Source organism: Telmatherina bonti (genome assembly GCF_933228915.1).
Source record: "Telmatherina bonti genome assembly, chromosome: 19".
Taxonomy (NCBI): domain Eukaryota; kingdom Metazoa; phylum Chordata; class Actinopteri; order Atheriniformes; family Telmatherinidae; genus Telmatherina; species Telmatherina bonti.
This window is the reverse complement of record NC_136617.1, coordinates 27,356,578-27,362,577: the sequence shown is the minus strand read 5'-3', so window position 1 is coordinate 27,362,577 and position 6,000 is coordinate 27,356,578. Positions and strand designations below refer to the sequence as shown.

Below are 6,000 nucleotides of genomic sequence, written 5' to 3'. Positions count from 1 at the left end.
CTCACTCATACACACACACACACACACAAACAAAGACCGTATGTGCACACACGTGCACTTATAGGGCATAGACACATGCAGAGTCTGGTTAATCTGTACCACACCATCCATTCAAAGCAGAGAGAGAGGCCCCTGTAGTAACTGCACACATGTTTCTGCAACTGTTAGAAGTCCTGTCCGTGCACATCTTGGGAAGAGCTTGCTTTTTCTGACGATTGAAAAGGCAAGTTAGAATTTAATTTTTTTTTTTGCTGCATCTTTTGCTCTGGGCAATGCAAACTACAAAGACGTGAAAAGCAGGAAACCAGCTTTTTCTTGGGTTAGTCATCTGGTCAGGAAGAATAACAAATAGCATTAGTTGGAGGTCTTGGAATGTCTGTGTCCCCCCCCCCCCCCCCCCCCCCCCATAACACTTCTGGTTTGTGTTGAGCTCTGAGAAGCCTTTCCTGCTGCTGGAGTGTAAAAAAAAACAAAAAAAACAAGCAAGAGCCAAATTATCTTATTTTAATGAAGCCGTTCATCATAAAAAGTTTGGCCGAGTCTGCTCACTAAATGCCTTTTATAGTGTAGGAAGTCAATTAATCTGCTGCAAAAGTCAAAGCAGTGTTAAGTTTTTCACAAAACCAGTAACAGATTGTGGTCGCACATCAATCTTTTTAAGTTACAGTAGCATGTGTGCGCCCGCTGCCTGGGCTTGCAGTTAAAAGCACTGCCAACCCAGCAGGGTGCCATTCATTGTTAACAGACCCTTGAAAAACATGCTGGCGCTGCCCATCATGACTTACAACCTCAAACTGTTTTGTTTTTTTTCCCAATTCGCTGAAGGTTTTTATTTTTACCATTTTTCATTCATCTTTTCTTATTTCTAAGAGAAACAGCATTAGAAACGTGGCCCCTTATGCAAAGTGTGTGTTGGGAGTTGAAAGAAGCAGCAGACTGGTTTGTAGTGGGTGTGGGGTGAAATGGGAATGTACCTTCGTCTAACTGTAAAAGCAGCAGAATTGGTGCTGAAATGGTCTCGCCTTAAAAAAAAAAAAATCCTGTCCATTTGGCCATTGTTTTGTAGCTTTCTCTTTTTTCTTTTGGTGAGACAGATGTTTGTGATTTAATTTAACTGGAAATTGGTACTGGAAGTTAGCGTTGGCATAAATATGAAAAATCGAAGAGCAAAACATTCACAAATAAGTTATTATTTTTGCATTTTCAAAAACTTTGACCTGCAAGAAAATGGCCAAAAAAAAAAGGGGGGGGGGGGTAAAAAGCAGTAATTTTCCTTTTTTCCCCCCCTCCCTTTTAAGACCCACCATCCCTGTAAACACACCCAGTCTGCTGCCAGTAAATAGGTAGGTTCAGTTTTCCAGTAAGGGCCTCATTTCCCACTCGCTCGCTGTTCTTCAGCCCTGGGGGAGGGAATGACACAGGAGAGGGCTAGTCTTTCTTTACCTGCGAGCAGTGAGACGGCAGAGCCATTGTCCATCATCCAGCCCTGTGTGTCCATCACGCATTAAAATTCACCACAGGCTTTGTCTTCGCACTGGAAAGACCGGTCAGTCAGTTTGCACAGTTCAGCTGTCAATAACGCATCAATTTTAAAAACCCTCAAAAATCACACTGGAAGAGTTTGTCTGCTTTTATTAGCTCTGTTATCTGCATTATCCGTCCTGTTAATAAAGTCTGCACCAGCCTCAGATATTAACCCAGCTTCTTCATTCATTAAGCTTTCCTGTGCATGTAAGTGCAACTCTGAATTGAAGACGCAAGCCCATGTGCACGCTTTTGTCTGGGCTGGTTTTTCAAGGTTGACTTTAAGTGTTTGGACTCTTATTTCATGATGAGAGCAGGATGAGGTGTTTCTTGTCTTAAAGATGATTGTTGGGAGTGACGTTAACAGATAACGATAAAAAAAACTGGCTGTGACGAAATAAAGATTTTAGCTAAGAATTGCTCTGCTTTTGATTAACAGGTTGGTGATATTTGCTGATGTTGGTGATATATGGTGAATAAACCCCCCGACTACAAGATTTAAATTTCCCTCTGGGATAGATAGACGTATTTTTCATTGACTATTTCATTTTGGTCCATTTGACTGCTGCAGTATTTAGCTGCGAGTCTGACTGAGCTCTCCTTTGGTCATGTGGTTTAAAAATTAGAGATGGACCGAGTCATCGCTTTGGCTGCGTTGTCCATGTCATTTGGGCGTTTTTAAAGCAGAATATGTCTCCACACATCTCACATCCAATGCAAATGTAAAATTAAGCCAGTATTTCCAGCTGAGTCGTTAAACATGACTTTTTTTTTTTTTTTGCCAGATTGATGTTGGTCCGCCTCTACAACATCTCAGGCATTGATAAAATAATAATAAAAATGCTCACTGAAATACATTTGGTCAAATATTGTGCAAAATAATTGCAGTTGGCACCAATATCTGCAGCCAGTCAGTTATACAAGGTCAAAAAGAAACGTTTTACGCTCCTCTTTAAGAGCAGAATTTCTGTATTTGTTCAGAGATGAGACTAAAGACCAATTTTGATGAAGGGTCAATTAAAAGCCCCCCCCCAGTTAGCTTATTAAAGAGGATCTCATCAGCCCACATAGGCCAAGTCGCAGACAATAGTCCTGATCTGGAGAGAAGTGGAACAATGTCTAACACCGGCGTTAATAATAGCATTAACAATGATGAATACCTTCCATTTGGATGCTGTAGTTTCAAGTTATTGTGCATGTTTGTTTAGTTACTGGTGGGCCCATAATTGATGTTATTATTTACACCCATGTTTTCCCTGCTTTGGGGAAAAAAAAGGCCATTGTGACAAATCAAGCCTGACGGTGTCAAATGACATGAATGATTTCTGACTACTTCTAGTTATGAGCTTCTGTTTATATTCGTGATGAATCACTTGAGCATCACGTCCGACATGAAGCTTTGCATCGAAGCAGCGTGACACACGGAGAAGGGGAAAATGTAAAGATGTTTTTCCTCAACTGGGAGTTTTCTTTTTTTGTGGACATTCACATATGCAGAAGACACACACAGATTCCGTTTAAACTTTTGGCCTATCCCTGCTATTACTGCAGCTGACTAAAAATGGAAACCACTTTTTTTTTTTTTTTTTAAGTCAACTTCAACCTCAAAGGAACAATGATGGTTTTTGCTGCAAAGAGTAATGGGCAGAATCCTTCACTTCATATTTAACTCCATCTTAAATGGATTGAGAGAGCTTATGTTTCTTGTTTCCTTTCTAAAGGCTGTGGAATATCAAGTTATTTGCTTTGGCTTGAGTTTTTCCCCATGGCTGCAGGCTTACACAACCTGCTGTAATTTTGGACGCTTGCTAATTTGAATGAGTCATTCATGCACAGAAAATGAAGAATCTTTTAAGATGATAGGAGTTCAAAACTGCAAGAGAAAGGAAGAGTTTCAGGTGAAAGATAAGCCTCCTTCATGTCTTATCTTCAACAAAAGGGAGTCAGCTCCACACTGATAAGAAAGGTAGCGTAATGAAGCACAAGAGTCTGTGTTTTGGCTCATCTGAGCAGCACAATAAATGTCACTTTTAGTTCCTCACTGGGTTTGCAAGCGGGCAGAGTACTCCACGCTGTGTGTGAAGTTGAAATGGAAAATTGGATTACATCAAAGGAGCGCCCTCTGCTTGCTGTGATGTCACGCTCCAACATACAAATGCATAACGGGCCCCGTCTGAGAGACAGCTAATGATATGTTAATCCTGCAAAATGTCACTCTGCTCTTTAGATTAAATTGTTCTCACCATGGCAATGTGCATGGCAATATGCGTGTGTGGCTTCTCACCAGCGCACACACACACACACACAAGCGCACAACTGGTCTTTATGTAGAGAAGGTGGGGTGAGGGCGGGGTTACTGGAGCAGTGGCCAGAAAGTGGTTGCTGGGCAATGGGTGCTGAAAATGTGTGGCGCTTTAAGGATGAAGTGAAGTTGAACTAATCAGTTTGATGGCCCACTAATGCTTTTGTATCGCCTGAAGGGTCCAGTTTGTGTAGCGTCAACATAAGAACAAGTCCGATGTTTGATTCTCCTGGGAGGTCCGGGAATGTTGTCGTAGCTTGTTTCACATTTCTACAATTTTGCCTTTTTTGAAATTTTTTTAAAATTTATTTGTGTATTTTACTGCTCTGTTATCTGGTTCTGTAGTAAAATGGTATCACTTAAAGCACATGCTTGCTTGGCTTTGTGAAGCTCGGTTTCACTCCCCCTCTCTGGAGGTCACTAACGGAGAATGTTTGCAAGGAAACCTAACCCAACACTGACGCTGATACAAGTCCAGAGGAATTCCTGTAACTTGAGTTTATACCTCCTGGGTTCTCTTATCCTTCTCCCTCTTTCTCTGTGACACACACACACGCTGAGTATTTCCTCTGTCGACTCCTGCCTTTCTCATCAGCACGTTCTGTCTGTTCTGTGTCAGAGACAATGAACGATATAGATGCAGAATATCTCCAACATGATTTAGCAGCTGTTGCTGTTGAGGGACCAGTGATTACATTTCATCACTCCTGGAAGCATCAATATGCGAGTGTGTGGAGGCTGCATTTTCTTTTCCAAGAGCATCTCCCATCTGTGGGTAGTTATCGTCTGAAGAGGATTTTGGTGTGTGTGTGTGTGTGCGCACCTCCACACGGGCAGCAGAGTTCGATTATATGAAGTTGGACTTCCAAGGTTTTAATGTGCAACATGTGCCCAGTAATTAGAGAGCATTCCTTGTTTCCTGTGTGTTTCATGTAGGCTAAAGGGAAGTGTACATGTGTGTGTCCTGGCTTTGATGTCCATTTGAGGACTTTTGTCCATATAAATTTTATGGTTCGAAAGGAAGGCATTTATCACATTCTCTTTGACAACAGGATTTAAACCACATTCAAACGCTGGCACTTGTGCTGCTTCCTACTCGGTGGTTGGGCCCAAATGGGCTTTTAATTGGCCATTGTTTGACCTCACTCAACAGAATTGTGCTATTAACACGTTTAACTTTTAACACTCTAAGCACTATATGGGAAACACCGTATAGTTTCCACGTACAATTTGTCCACCTAAAATTCTGCTAGTTTTGGAAAGAAACAAAAACATTTAGCTGCTGCAATAAACCGTTGGTGTTTTTGCTTTACTCCTATGTTTCCTGCTGTGCCCAATGTTTTCTTTTGACTGTGTTGGATGCCTAAAGCTTAGTTGATTTAAGTAAAAGTATGCTTTGATAAGCAATACTGGTTGATGAGGAAAACAAAAACGTATCAGTTTTAGCGTTATTACATTTGGGTGCAAAGCCTTCTGTACTGGCTATTGTTCTGTACTCAATTTAGGAACGCATTCATGTACATAGGGTTGGGCGATATGACCAAAATCTCATATCAAGATATAGCTGATTTTATATCCCCATAACAATATACATAACCATATAAAATTGTGTAATTTTCTGTCAGTCATCAACTATTAGTCGGATGTTTTTGGCAACAGCAGCAGTAATCTCCTTTCATCTGGGGGAACTATTTACCCTATGGCGTTTCACGGGTAAACACCTGTTGCAACGTTTGGAGTTTATTATAAGTGCTTTCGCCACCACTTTGTTTTTGTGGCTTTTGCTCATTAACTGTCTTCTTTGTCCTGATTTTTGTGCAGGTGATAAAAGAGTTACTTGTGTTGGAGTCCGTTATTGGGACTGTGAGCTAGTCTGTTGTTGGTTCTACGTCGGTCTTTTTATATCCAAACCACATCCATGTGACAGAAGTTGCCACTCTTTTAGGAACAAGCTCATCAGTTTGGGTTGGCTGGTCATCTTAGTGAATTACCCTACTCTGAAACGCATCTGCTACCATCTTCTTTCATGTTTGTTTTATGTATTGCAGCGTTAATGCTGTAAAGCGCATCTTAATGTAAAATACTGCATTAAAGCACCTTATATGAAACGATACATATTTTCTATCGTCCAAAGGATGTATATCGTCATGTCGCTCAGCCCTACATGTACATAT

General features: G+C 41.0%; 1 protein-coding gene across 1 annotated transcript in view; it reads left to right on the top strand.

Annotated features, from left to right (window-relative positions):
* Positions 1-6,000, top strand: part of trim71 (tripartite motif containing 71, E3 ubiquitin protein ligase) — a gene marked incomplete at its 5' end in the record, with an annotated part of 30,540 nt that overhangs the window by 1,022 nt on the left and 23,518 nt on the right. The gene's annotated exons all lie outside the window — the stretch shown is intronic.